The sequence below is a fragment of the Spea bombifrons genome, chromosome 10, assembly GCF_027358695.1.
Source record: "Spea bombifrons isolate aSpeBom1 chromosome 10, aSpeBom1.2.pri, whole genome shotgun sequence".
In the NCBI taxonomy this organism is placed as follows: Eukaryota; Metazoa; Chordata; class Amphibia; order Anura; family Pelobatidae; genus Spea; species Spea bombifrons.
Window position 1 is genome coordinate 27,130,881 of NC_071096.1, and position 14,363 is coordinate 27,145,243.

A 14,363-nucleotide genomic window follows, 5' to 3' on the forward strand; every position below is an offset into this window, starting at 1 on the left:
AGAAATAATTTTTAAGCTATTACTTTACCTGACATAGGGGCCTTAATATCGTTAAGGGGGCAATCTCAAGAAAAAGATGTCGTACTTCTTGCATCTTCCGTAACTTTAATTTAGTGCATTCCTTCTCGCTCGTTACTGTGTTTTGCAGTAAAGGTCATCACCTATTAAATCCCAAACCTGTTTGTTTCTGTGTAATTCCTGTGGTGTCATTGATGATAGCAATTCAAACACTAAACCTTTGCAATCCTGAAGGTCCAATTTCCTCTTGTATCTACCCATGTTCATCTCCATGTCTCGGTGTTTTTAAAGGGGACGGAAAATCAATCCACCACTTCATCAATGCTCATCCTTAACACTGCAATAAATTAAGAAGGAGGTATTGATGTTCTTGACTGAGCTTTTTAAAATTTACATAGCAAAGATAATTGGGCTCTGGGGATGGAGAATGTCAATGGTGATAACTACTATTGGTTGACTGCATGCTGGCGCAAGAGGAAATCGCACCGAGAAAGCTATAAATGAATTAAAATAGTGCTGTAATTGGGTTTGCATTTTTATCCGAGTGTAAGTACGCTCGTCTGGGGTAGAACCGGCATTTTAAGCATTCAGTATTTCCGATTCAATTAATATGCCGATGGCAAAGCTTACCTCCTAAGAGTGACTCTTTAGGAAGGACCCTTCTGCCCCTCTTCCTACCCCTCTTCCTACCCCTGGTGTCTTTCTTTTCTAGTGGATACTGTTTTTCCTATTATACACCATGGCTACCATTATTTCATTTACATGTTCATTTGTTTGAGATCTTTAGGAATGCCTCCCATTTTAAGTTGCTTTTCATTTTTTATATTTCATTTAATATATATACACACACACAATAGTAATTGTCATAATTTATTGAAATAATAATATTAAGGACAAAAATAATGTATTACATATATATATATATATTTATTATTATTGTTATATATTGTTGTATATTTGTATGTATACCTATTGCATTCTTCTGTTTTATGACCAATAGGTCGTCAAAACTATTGTAATTTTCGTGTTTTTAATTTCATCTAAACATTGTACAAACCAGTTTAAGCATATGTATGGATACAGAGTTTTGCTATAAACAAGGATTTATCTAAAATCGTATCTAATTAAGAACACATAACTTACGTATGTCATTGTCAACCCAGGTTTTAGTGAATAAACCCCTTTGATTCGGGTCTTACGTCTCATGTTCACGTGATCGGAATTCTTTGCTGACTTTTTATAACCTTATTACTGTGCATTAAGTGCATTATCTTATCCGTATGCCTTAACTGCTATACGATTGCTTTATGTAACCATGAGTTATATTCGGAGTACTGAAATAGTCAAAGGTGAAGTGGTGTGCAGTGCAGATTTAGAACGAGACTTGCCCCGGGGATAGCAATACCTGACACAATGACTTTTATAACAACCAAGTGTTTAAAGCAAAAGAAATAAAACAAAATGGAGTATAATCAAAGCCAATCACCGGTTCCCTGCAGGCTATCCCAACTGAGAAGGAGCTACAGAAATTGCATCTCACGTGAGCCAGACTTCTCCGTCTTTTACTGGGGGGGGGAGTTATATCTCAAATCGCACGTTCGCTGCAAGTATTTTAACAAAGTGAATTATTGAGTGTGTATTCTGCGTGTGTTACAGGGCTTCATCTGATTACAAATGTCGTTATTTATTGTTTATATAGCGCCATCATTTTCCGTAGCGCTGCGCAATGGGTAATCAAAACATAACAAGTGGTATATAACATAACAATTTGGCTTACAGAAACACGGGGTAAGGCGTGACCTGTTCAAACAAGCTTACAATCTAGAGGGGTTATCTACAATATCTCAATGTGTTGCACAAAACAAAATGAATATTCAGAAAATGCATTCTATTTCATATGAGACCCAACTTCTGGTGCAATTAATTTCTTACTCCACCCTGCTTATCAAAATGTAGCATGCACTTTCAAACATATGATAGCTGAAAGATCCCTTTACATTGTCATGTTACCTATCATACTGACTCCGCAGAATCCCCCTATATGTATATCCCCATTTCTCCATCTCCGTCCGCACTGTTTTCAATGCAACCAATTAATGGCGAGAATCATCAGACCATGGAGAAGGACAGGAGCTGCAGCTTCTCCTTAAAAGTAAGGGCCTTACTTTTTTTTTAATTGTTAAAGAATACGTATTAAAGTTCTTATACGGTACTTTAAGACACTTTCTTTTTGATGTGGTTGTTTGGGGCATTATATTAACCCTTTAACATTCTGATGGCTTCCTCTGAGTCCTGGGAGTCCTGGTTACTGAAACCTAATTCTGGAGGATTCCTCTTTTATTATGAGTTCGTTAAGAAGAACCAACACAAAGGATCCCGCATTAACTGGTAAGGGTGATATTGGTTTTGCAGTAGTAGTAGTAGCCTTGCTCCTGTGCAATTTGGAGGCCTTGCAAGTTGAGATATTTCTGGTTTCTGCAGACGAATGGAGAAACACTGTAACTGTAATGAAAATATTGATTTTAATTTCTTTCCTTTTCCCTCGGCAGATGCAGTAAACCAATTCCACCTGGAAACAAAGCAAATGCTTAAGGTTTACACCTTATGCGTCATGTAGACTGTCAGCTCACTGGACCAAGTGCAGCTTTAAAACTGTCTCTAGAATTTCTTGCAGATTTTAAGTATACTTTTCCTGTTATATTCTGATCTTCATGTGTTACAATAGTCAGTTAAGGGTGTTTGTGTGGTGCATGGAAGTTATTTGCTATGTTGATTACAAAAGACCTATTCTATTCAATACATTGAGGGTTGCAGACTTAAGATGTTCTCCAGTTATACCTTACAGGTACTTAGAATTAATTGATTGATTAAAGATGTCTGGTAGGTCATTTTCCTTCAAAGTAAGTCAGATAGTGGCCCTAACGTTATTGTCTTCTCTACCAGAGCTCGGCGTAGGGAGAAGATAAACCATAGTATAAGTGCTTGACTTGGATCTGTACATTATGGAAACCTTTACTGCCAGTCCAGATCTAGACACCTTGCTTGCTGTACCCAGGGAGGTACCAGCCACATCATGCTGTCAAGGTCCAGGAGATGCAGACGGAAATTTACGTTCCATTTTTGATCTTGACCAACCATGTAAGTGAAATCAGTGATATGCAGACGAAAGTCTTTTGTCCATAATGGCTCAAATTAATCAAAACAAATTTGTGAGGATTTACTAGAGTGCAAACTATGTGGTTTATTCTTTTGCTCAGCTTAATTTAGTTAAATCATTCCACTCATTGTAGTATGCTAAGGAACTGTGCATTCTCAGGTGTGCCTTGAACTGTGTGTTCACCAGAAACCCTAGTCCAGTATTTAATTGTTGGGTTTTTTAAAAGAAAAAAGTGTCCACCAACAATAGCTGTTTTTCAGTGTCCTGCTATGATGGTAACTTCAAACAGGTGGTAGGACAAATGGCACATCTGAATAAGGCACAGAAATGGAAGACTAAAAACAATATGACAGTAGGACATCTTCCAGATGTGCAGTCATTTTTGATCACAACAAAATTAGTTTTTCACTTTTGACTCAAAACTGTTTATTACAAAGTAGTAGTTTGATATTCGTAACATTTCTGTCACTCTATCATACCCCTGTGTAGGCCATGAAAGACTATGGGGTTAACATACTTAGAAGGTCTCCAGTTCTGTTCACTCTAAAGACCCCCCACACACTTATTGTCTATTGAGAGCACACCTCTTGTGTTGCTTCTCCAGAGCCCTCCGGCTCTGTGGGTAGCCAGCAAAAAGACATTGTACCGACCATAGCCTGTCTTAATTCAACTGCAGGGGACAGCATTCCTACTGGGAATTCTATATATATATATAGGCATCACTCCCCGTAAAAAGCTGTCAGCTTTCACCTGTTGCCAGTGGGACTTAAGAAAACCACCAGACCTTCTATAGCCCGATAAAAGTACAAAGCACCGAGTATTTCTCTTTTTTGTGGTCTTGCCATAATAAATGCCAAGTCCAAGAGTGCATCTGTTCTCCCTAAATTTAGGGCTCCTTTTTGAAGTCTTAGAAGGCATACAGTGTCGGTTTAATATTCCATATATAGTACAGCACCAACTTTTTTATTCAGTGTCTATTAAACATAATTTTTGTGGTTCCCTTTTTTGTGGATAGCCTTTGTGTGTTTTTATCCAGTTAAGCGACTTGGGAGCTCCTCGCCTCCTTGTAACCTACTGATCTCTGGGGCAGGAGGCAGGAACAGAAAACCAAACAGAGCACGCTCCCAATCACAGAGATTTATGGCTCTAGGCCCCATTGCTGTATCGCTAACATGTTGCTCTGTTATTTTTAAGGATATTGCCTCTTGGCAACAGAGGGGGATCAGATGTCTGAGAGGCTCACGAAGCAACTAAATCACAGAGAAGTGAATGGCTGACATCTGTAGAAAGGAATCATGGGAAATCCGGCTGCAGCAGTTGACCAAAGTGAGTATAAGTTCTATATGCAGAACAGCCCTCGACAAAGTTTAATATTCCATATATATTACATGTGTAATATGTATCAGTGTGTAAAAGAATTAAAGTTGCAGGAAAACTTTAACTGGTAAACACTCTATAATTGTCTTAAAATAGGGGAAAAAATCAATTTTATACCTGCGATTTAACAGTATTTCTGTTTTCTATTCCAAATGTCCAGCTATGTCATATTAAGTCCTGTTTTTGATTATTATTATATATGGTGATAATATATCACCACAACAGAAGCTACAGCTGTTTCACCTTGAAAACCAATGATTTGTATACATTTCGCATTTTACCTATTTTAGTAATTCATATGATTATTCATTTTGGAAAACCTATACATGAACAAGCTATCTAATAGTATAGATGTTTCCATCTTTAGAACCAAATTCTTTCTGTCCCCAGTTCCTCATAATGTTAGCTGGGTATTTTTCTGCAGTCGAGAAAAAAGGGGTTTATACATTAGACTACTTCAATGAAATAACTTTATTTTCCCTTTTTAATGTTTTTTTTATATAAATATAAGTAGGTCATAAAGTCACATAAAAGGTCTTTGAAATGCTGGGCCCCCTGGCCACGCCTTTAACCACACCCCCTAAAACAAAAGTTACCATATTTGGCAATTTGGAATGTTGGGAGGTAGGATGATAACCATTTTTGGTTTTGTTTTTAAATCAGTGAGATTGTACTATAATTGTTTCCAGTATCCAAACCCCTGGAGTGATGACAGGCTATTTCTTTATAATGCTTTACGTGCTTTGGACTCTGGATGCACAATGTAAGCACAACAATTACAGGACTAGACCTCAGCGCATTTTTGAACTGCCTGTCCCCTACTATTCAAAGACTTGTGGCTGTGGTTTAATCTTACATGTAACCGTCTTGTCAGTCCAACGCAAACACATAAAACGAGAAGCCAATTTCACAGGAGCAGTTCACATTTGGAAATATCTTACCCTGAAAACCATTTGGGTTAATCGCCCAATTCTGCGCGTTTCTTTCACCTCTGCCACTTGCGATTTTTGTCATAACAAACTTAATAGACTAGAGCTTAAGAATCACATACACAAAATCTCACACAGGGCTGAAATCACTTACACCAAATCCTTTGAGAAAGACGTTGAAACACCATTTTTTTAATAAATAATGTGTCTGAAGGGGTAAACATTTTGCCTGATCCATAGATACCGCCCATCCGTTCAAGACACCAAGACCTAGACTAGCGCCAACTGGCTGATCACTTTTAATTTAACCACTTTTATGACACAGATCTCATACCGTTATTGAACTAGAGTTCCCATAAACCTCCGCAAGACACTCACTGTGTTTTGGCCGGTTGTATGGGAGTTTTTATTCACTAACAGCTTGAGGTCCAAAACTGACTAATGCCGTTTTATTACAAAAAAAATCAGCTCACCCCTAACAACGCTGTTCAATACTAGACAAAACAATGTACAAAAAGTTTACCCTCCCTCCAACGTCTTTACTTTTCAAGACCTAAAAAATAAAAATAGAACGACTTTGGAAATGAAGATTACAGCAGGGCCGACCCTGGACTTTCTAGCGTCCTAGATACCCCCCTGCTGCGAGCTTACATGTCAGGGGAGAACTGGCAAAGAATGGATGATGCCAATTGCACCCAGGGCTGCTATAATTTAAAACGTTTAGTCCACTACTTGAAGAGATATTTACCAAATGGGCTTTGAGCTGCTATATTACTAACCCATATGGCTGGAATTGCCCCCAGCCTGAATGTATTGAAGTAAAAGTTTGGGCAAGTACCCCAACCAGCTTGGTACCCTAGGCAGCTGCCTACATCGCCTACGTGACAAGGTCAATGGATTGCAGTTCTGTAATTGGCACGTATTTGTAACAATCAGATTTAAACTTTTCTCTGTAGGGTTAAAGTATCCCTCATTTATGCTCCACCATCCGCTTAGTTTTTACAAAGCATCTCTATTAATTCCCGAGTTCATTTTTTATTTAATATTCAGATGCTGTAATCTCCTAAACCACAATTTGGATCAGCCAGCGAAGCGTCCACTATATGCCACGCTCCACACTTCAAAAAAAATGAGTGAAAAGGAACAGAACTAATACTGTTATATCTACTCCAAGCCCTACTGTTTACTTCCAACGCCATGACCTCATGCTCAGGAGAAAATAGAAATCTCCAGCATGCCAGCGATTAGACAGTCCTCTTCCCAACAGACTCTGTAATATAAATGCACATAAATTGAATTCCTTCTTGAAAAGAAATCTGAATACCTTTGGAGCGTTTTAGCAAATCATCTCCAGCTTTTATGGCAAGACTTCAAGGAGCAGCAGAAAGGGGATCTCTGCAAAACCCCCCTCCCTCTCTCATGGCACGGCTTCTGCTATAGAAGGATATGGAAGAGCCTGAGACCGCCAAGAATAACATAGAGAGCTTTATTGGGGATTCAGAGCGGATTTTTATTAAACTCGCGCAAAGGGATTTCGAGATGGGATTTGGGGTGTATCAACCACTATGATGCTGAAAAGCTCTTATTGCTCATCGCAAGCAGCAGAGCGCATGCTAACATATATATAAGAAACCAACAAGAAGATAATAATAGATGATATGGCAAGACAGTTTTAATGCAGTTGAAATCTTGTGTTCTAACGGAAGGTATTGACACAGCTAATAACAATCTATGGGGTGTATTCACTAAACCCGGAGTTTGCGTTAGAGCTGACCATTTCATCTCCCTGTTATTACTATGCACTTTAAGGAAGGATAAAAGAGTGAGATGAGGTTCAAGCTCTCCCTGTGTTAAGTATGTGTAAGGCAGGACCAGCTCAGCTCTTGTATGTGGATATGCCGGTAGTACATATCTCTGATACTGCTGTCGGACTTTTGGTCCACAAAGGCTTTTTTATGGTCCCCAGACCTGCAATACACATGGTCCTGTATTAAGTCACTGACATGCAAGTATGGTGAAGCACACATGTTGGCATAGTACAGTGCTGATGTCCAGGCCCTTGCCTATGGTTCCATACTACCAGGTTAATGTTTCCAGCCTAGAAACCCCAAATGCTAGTCATTTTAATTAAGGGGTTATAGGGCAAAGAAGCAAATTCACTTTTCAGCTTTAATACTCCAGTGGCTCCAATGGTGAACATTTTCCACTAGCTCTTTAACACATCTGAAAGGTCAGGCACTGATTTATCTACATGCAGTCATCTTAAAGGATGCTTAAAACATGTATACATGGTGACGCTGTAGCATAGTGCTCTAAGAGCCTTTCAGCAAACCTGGTTCACAAGAGACCAGGAAAATAAGCCAATTCAATCCGCAGAGCCGACTATACAACATATGTGTACCTTTCCTGCAACTAAGATAGATGCAGGTTGTGTGAAGATAAAGTTTGGCCCTAGACCAGGAGGTGTCCTTGGCCAACTCACTACTATATGATCTAAAACATTCTGTACATGTTTTCCAGAAAAGCACATCATAGGCAGAGTTTTAAGGCTTCTAGTTTGACGTTCTACTTCCTTATAGTAACATCTTACGGTACAAATAGCCTCAGAACTTCACGTTCAAAACCACAAATGGTCCCACGTTCCTGTGATGACCATCCAAGTTACCAGCCATCGAACCAATTAGGACTGAGTTTAAATACGGAATTTATTCCAGTGGTATGTGACGTTTTAAAAAACACTTGCTGAATAATAAACAAACAAAAAAAAATGTTGTGTCACTGGGTCGGTAGAGTAGGAGAACATGGTTGCAGAAGTAGTTTAGCTGTCATGCTGAGGCATCCACTTGTACACTTGTGTGTCCACTGACAAAAGAGAGGGAGAAGCCCGTACCATAGAGTCTGCTCCTGGTTTGGAAGTTATGGCAAAGCCCCACCACCTACCCACACCTCCAACCACATCACTAACACAATAGTCGTTGACCATTTCAAATGTTGGACAGTATTACGGAGTGTTGCACGTGAAGAACATCCTTTTGCCTAGGAAAGCAAGTTATATCTTTCCTGCGCTGGACGCGTGACAACACCACAATCCAAAACTAAGAATTTGTGCCAAAACGGCATAGCAGACGTTGGCAGAAGATGACGAACGAGGCAGGGGAAAGACATTCGAGGATGACATGATGATAAAAAAAAAAAGGGAAACTTTGAAAATGTACGGTAATTTAGTTACCAGACGAAAACTTAATAGCCAAACCCTAAATTGATTGAGAGGCATCCAACACAATGTGGCTTGTTAATTCAGTCACTATTATTTATAGTGAATAAACACTTGAGGTTCCGACCTGGGCCACAAAAGCTTTTCCAGTAGAAGTTTGGACAGAGCTTGCAGTAGATGACAGCTGACTGGCTGAAATATGTATGATGTCTCGATTTAATCCCTAAGCCTTGCAGAGAATCCATTAACCATTTACTATCCAAATGGAAAATCACTGTGGGTTCCTTTTTAAAATATTTCTTGAGTTATTGAAAAATATGACACCCCCATAAACTTAAATATAAATCTTTTGAGACTATTTACTAATTAAGGTACTATGTTTACACTAATAAACAAACGGATGGATGAGGTATGGTGGGCGATCCCCTTTAATGCCGCGTTGATCTTCTGTTGTTTTAGGTGCGTTTTATCCTGTGCCTACAAAGGGGTTAAGATTTCAGTAGGATAACCACAGGAGCCTCTCTCCTTTGTGTGCCACCTGTCAGTCAGACCTCAAAAGTCCTAAATAATAAAAGATTAGGGATTGGGATATTCCTTTTTTATTTTTTGTCAAGCAAAGGAAATTTAGTTGGCTTCTCGTCCAAGTCCAAGCCCTTTTTTTTTGATTTCCCCTTGTAAAAAAAAAAAAGCACAAGTGTGCCAAGATAGACTCTTCCAGCCAACCGAGCTCAAGACGTGGGCTCAGAAACGGTATGTGGCCACAACAGAAACCTCAAAACACATGTACGATCCGGAATCACGGCTTGTATAACACGCTCTGAACTCAGCCATCTCGCTGGCAGCGCTCAGAAGGAGCCTGTGCAAGCTGTTTGCTTTAAGAGGGTCGGAGCCAATATCGAGATGCTGAAAAGATTAATACACGGGGTCAGTTGTCGTTCCTAACCATGGCACGTTAGAAATCCCGAAAGAACTGCCCATGGAGGAATTCCAGATTTTTTTTCTTTTTTTTTTTTCTTGCCTTTTTTCCTAATCCCCGTTTATAATCCAGAGTATTTACAGCAAACAGGAGTTTCGGACCTTAAGTACTTGTGATTGACACACATACGTGTCTTCTCAATGCAGCCGCGTGTTAGCAGTTCTGCTGGATGTCGAATTTTCTAGCTAAAGTCTCGCACATTGTTGCATACATTTTGCTTCTTTATTGCTATTCCTCTATCTTCTTTGAAGTCCGTGACTTCTTCTTTTCTTCTCCCAGAATGATTGAATACATGGTGCGAGATCTGACTCCATTGGTATAAATGGCGATTTGATGTTAACTATACGAATGGTTAATTTAACACCTTCCTTGTCACTGTCCAATGCCCAAACTTATCCTAGAAAAAAAGTAATTTACCATGTCAAAATTGGCCTCAATTGTAGTTTTTTGGGTCACGTGACAACAATGCAGGTTGTTGTCATAGAAACAAAAAAAACTTGTTAAATTTAAAAAAAATGGATAAAAAGGTTCTTTCTGCTATAGATACCATTAAGCATGTAACCCCTTGCAGACCTCTAATTGTATTCTTTCCTCTGAAGGCTTATTCATATAAAACAAATGCAAAAGCATAAGAAATAACAATTTTAGATACAGCCAAAGTCTTGGATTCATGTATTAGAAGGAAATAATTGAGCAGCACTTGATATTTTTTTAAGGACGTCTTTTTGGGTGGCATTATTTTTAGCCATCGTAGAGGCCGACACGCTGTGTGTTTGTAATACATCCCTCTGTCCTGAGATAAAACCAGGAGTCAGGCTGTCTCTGATGGTACAAAGTCTCCGGAATTAGCCTGTGCTAATTAAATTGCTTATTATTACCACATACCATAGAGGTAATCTTCCTTAAAGTGGTAGTTACCCAAATGAAAAGACACGTTACAAACATTTTCATTGCTCTCCTTTATGAATCTTCAATTGACTATAATTATGAGTTTTAAGCAGGAATTGTTGCGTTCTGTTTAACACTTTCAGTACCAAGAAGGGAGAACAGAAAATGGGGGGGGGAAAGGAATTTCACAGAAAATTTGAGCAGGCTTTACAGTCCATGTAACTGGAGCTCAATTAACAGCCTCAAAATATTTTTTTTGTTTGTTTTTATAATATATATATGTTAAAAAAAAAAATTGTGTGTTTTAAATCCTGATTAAACTTTTAAGTTACATTATAAATGTTTGAATGTAAATAGTTAAAATTATTTTGGTCAGTTTTTAGACATTAACACAGAAGCTCACAATCATTAAATGTATAAAACACTTGGTCTATACATCAAATCAATAGGCCTATAGGCTTTTTTTTTGGAAAGAGCTGCAAAATCTATATAGGAGTTTGACGGCTGTAGATTTTAGATCAGACGGGGTCTATTCACTAAAGGGAGCGTCATCAAGAAAGTATAATGTATAGTCAGTGAGATTTCTTCAAAGTCTCATTGCCCATTGAACTATACATTATGCAGGGCCAACTCAGCCCTTCTTGCTAGAGACACGTGCCAATGTTGGCCCTTCATAATGAATAGTGAAGAGAGGAAGCTGAAACCACACAACTATATTTAAGCATAATTTTTAAACTGATACACGCTATAACCTGTATGGTGACCCTCGTAATTTCCCCTGTATGACACATGTATATACACCTGTATGATGTGTATACAACATATAATACAACTGAGGTGTATTCATTTATTACATTCATTGGGTGATTTCGTTTGTGTTGTAGGGTGTCATTTATTGAACAATAATTTTCATGACACATGATGAATACACATTGTGATACATTTTCATTAAGAAACTATTTGGTGCATGTGGCCTCCCCCTATTAAATCATTTTTACTTATTAATTCTTTAGGACTTTTTAAATTCATTCATTGTGTTTGTGCCTACTGTTGGAGTCTGTTTGATATATACTACTATATGGGCAATGTTTTATGTTTGCAGACCCGATATGCATTGGATTCATCGTTTACTTAATTGGGGTAATATGGAGGTGGAATTGTCATATTCCCAACCAATGTTTCCACATGGAAGTGAAAGGAGCAGCTGTTCGCTGACACCCATGTCCGAGCCTGCTCCAGCTGCAGTGAGAAGAAATTCTCATTAGTTCACACGCAGAATCCAGATTCCTAAAGACCATGCCAAATAAAATGGAGCTTTGTGAAGTTTGGGGCCCTACGGATGGCTGGGAGATGTTACATACACAGAGGATATGTTTCATTTGCACACAGCTGCTGGCAACAAGTTCCTAGGTGGTTCCTACCAAACCATATTTGTCCACTAACAAACCGTATTGCGCTTTACACGGCAGCGAAATAGAGCTGTCATAGATGATATTAAAATGCAGCTGAAGGTCACAAAATGTCATCAACGTAGAGAGCGTTTTATGGAATGTTTTCTTTAACCACCAGGAAGTTGGGCATCATTATTCTAACCGGGCCTGGACTGGCCATCTAGCACAGCGGGCAAAATCCCTGACGGGCCGCGGGCCAAATAACACCACGGCCCCTCGCTATGTGAGCATAAAAACGTAATCTGATGCCTGTCATATCCAGCTGTGGACTCAATAGGTGACCACTAGCTTTAGAGTGCCAGGACCCCCTTGTCATCCCCAGTTGGGCTCTGATTGTAGGTACCCTACAAGGATTTAAAGTTGGAATTTCAAGCATGCCAGCCCACTGGTAATTTGGTCAAAAGCTCTGCGTAATAGACAGCCTTCAGGAATACACAGATCAAATGGGCAACTGGCCACTGGGCTAGTGACTGTTTAACGAAAACCATTGTCACAAGTCAAAGCCATTGAGTGTAACTTCATCCAACGCTTGGTTTATTTCTAAAAGCTACCCACAATGGAATGGACCAGGGCAATAATAGAGAGGGGAGGGATAGACACAGGTGTTTGTACATATGACCCCTATCTCTGATATACCACGTTGACATGGCGTACAAAATAATAACTGTTTTTCGCTTGTGAAATGAGTAAGTAAGTTTAAAATCACCATAAACTGTGCATGCACCCTGAAACCTTACATATCACACCAACATTAGGAATTCATCTCGTACAGCCTCCCAGCAGAAGTGGTAGAGGTTACTACATTAAGGGGATTTAAACATCCATGGGAACCCATCAAATTCAATGTTTCTGTGTAGTCCCACAGACATCAGCGAGTCATTGCAAAACAATTAAAGAATATGTACACAATATATACAATATATTAAATATATATGTAATGTGTATGAAAACCCTTTAGATCAACTTTCCTTTTTTTGTTACAAATGTAACTTAAATGTAAGGTTGTCCGTAGGGTTCTTTTATTTGAAGAGATCCTGAGAATACCATAATTCCTTTATTTACCCCTAAAAGAAGAGTCCCTTTGTGATTGAGTTACATGAGCACAATAAGGAGGAGAGAGGCTTAGAAAAGGGGATTTAGATATCCAGACAAAAGCTTCAAAGCAAGACTAGATGACAATATGATCTTCAGGTCCCAGGACGGAGGTGGCTGAGAGCCGAGTCCTTTGTCCGAGGAGTGTCACTTCATAAAAAGGGAGTGACACAAAAAAAGTCAAAAAACCATTCTTGCCGCCCACCCCCTTTCACCCCTCGCACCGGCCATTTTCAGCCGTTCATGTGAAAGTTTCACCCTCGTTCGATTGCGTTTCTTTGTATCTCTCATTTTTCGAATGAAACGTGATTGCTCTATCTTTGTACCGGCCGGCGGGTTTTCTGTTCCTGGCCTGACAAAAAAAGCTTTTCACAAAGTCATGTCAACTATTTCAGAGTTTTGCAGCTATCTATCGCATTGCGAGGGATGTGACGCAGAAGTCTGACCTTTATTCTTCATGTCAAAGCCACGCAGATCTGAAATAGAAGATGGATTATAATACGGGGAGCACCTTGGTGTTATGGGGATATATTGTTGTACGTTTTAGGGGTATTCAATGTTTGCACCAACATCCTTATATATCAATGTAATTAAAGGAGTAGCGCGCATGTTCCGCTGAAAATCACACAGTGTGGAAGATAGTATTGGTACCAATCCTCTAGGCTCTATGTTTGTACAGAAAAGCGTAGTTTTATTTACAGTGCAATGTCTTCTGAACTCTCAAGGTATATGGTGTATGATGTCCTTTTTATTATGTTTTCTTTTATAGATACTTGGACCAGGACAGTTCCCCTTTAAGGTAATGGCTGTTATATTACGTATTACTATTTCTGATTGCGTGCAAAACAATTAAGAAGACTGTTTAGTAGTAGGAGGTTTAGATACGTTTTATTATTATTATTATTATTATTGTATATATCACCATCATATTCCAGAGCTATGTGCAACAGTTAAATATGCCATGTCAATAGTTTGGGGATCCTTCTTGGAAAGTATTGAGGTCTATACGGCAGGATTTTTCTTATAAGATTGTTTATATGTTTATTTGAGAAGAATTTATTTAGTTTTTTTGTTGTTTTTGGTGGGTTTTTTATGGATACAGGACTGTAACAGTGGTGTTTCATTGTATTGCGTTTCAATAGGACAATCCATTCTAATCTTAGTTTTTATTGATGGGTGTACAAGACAGCATCTGTGTTTGTAGGTGATAAAAAAAAAAACCCTACATATGATTTTAGAAATATATAATATTGCCGTTTTG

At 38.8% G+C, this 14,363-nt stretch overlaps 1 long non-coding RNA gene across 1 annotated transcript; it reads left to right on the forward strand.

Moving 5' to 3' along the window:
• Positions 1–2,992: 2,992 nt before the first annotated feature.
• Positions 2,993–13,905, forward strand: LOC128467207 (uncharacterized). Its single transcript, XR_008345698.1, has 3 exons — positions 2,993–3,156; positions 4,370–4,501; positions 13,872–13,905. It is a non-coding gene; the product is annotated as an uncharacterized LOC128467207 (long non-coding RNA).
• The last annotated feature ends 458 nt before the right edge of the window (positions 13,906–14,363 follow it).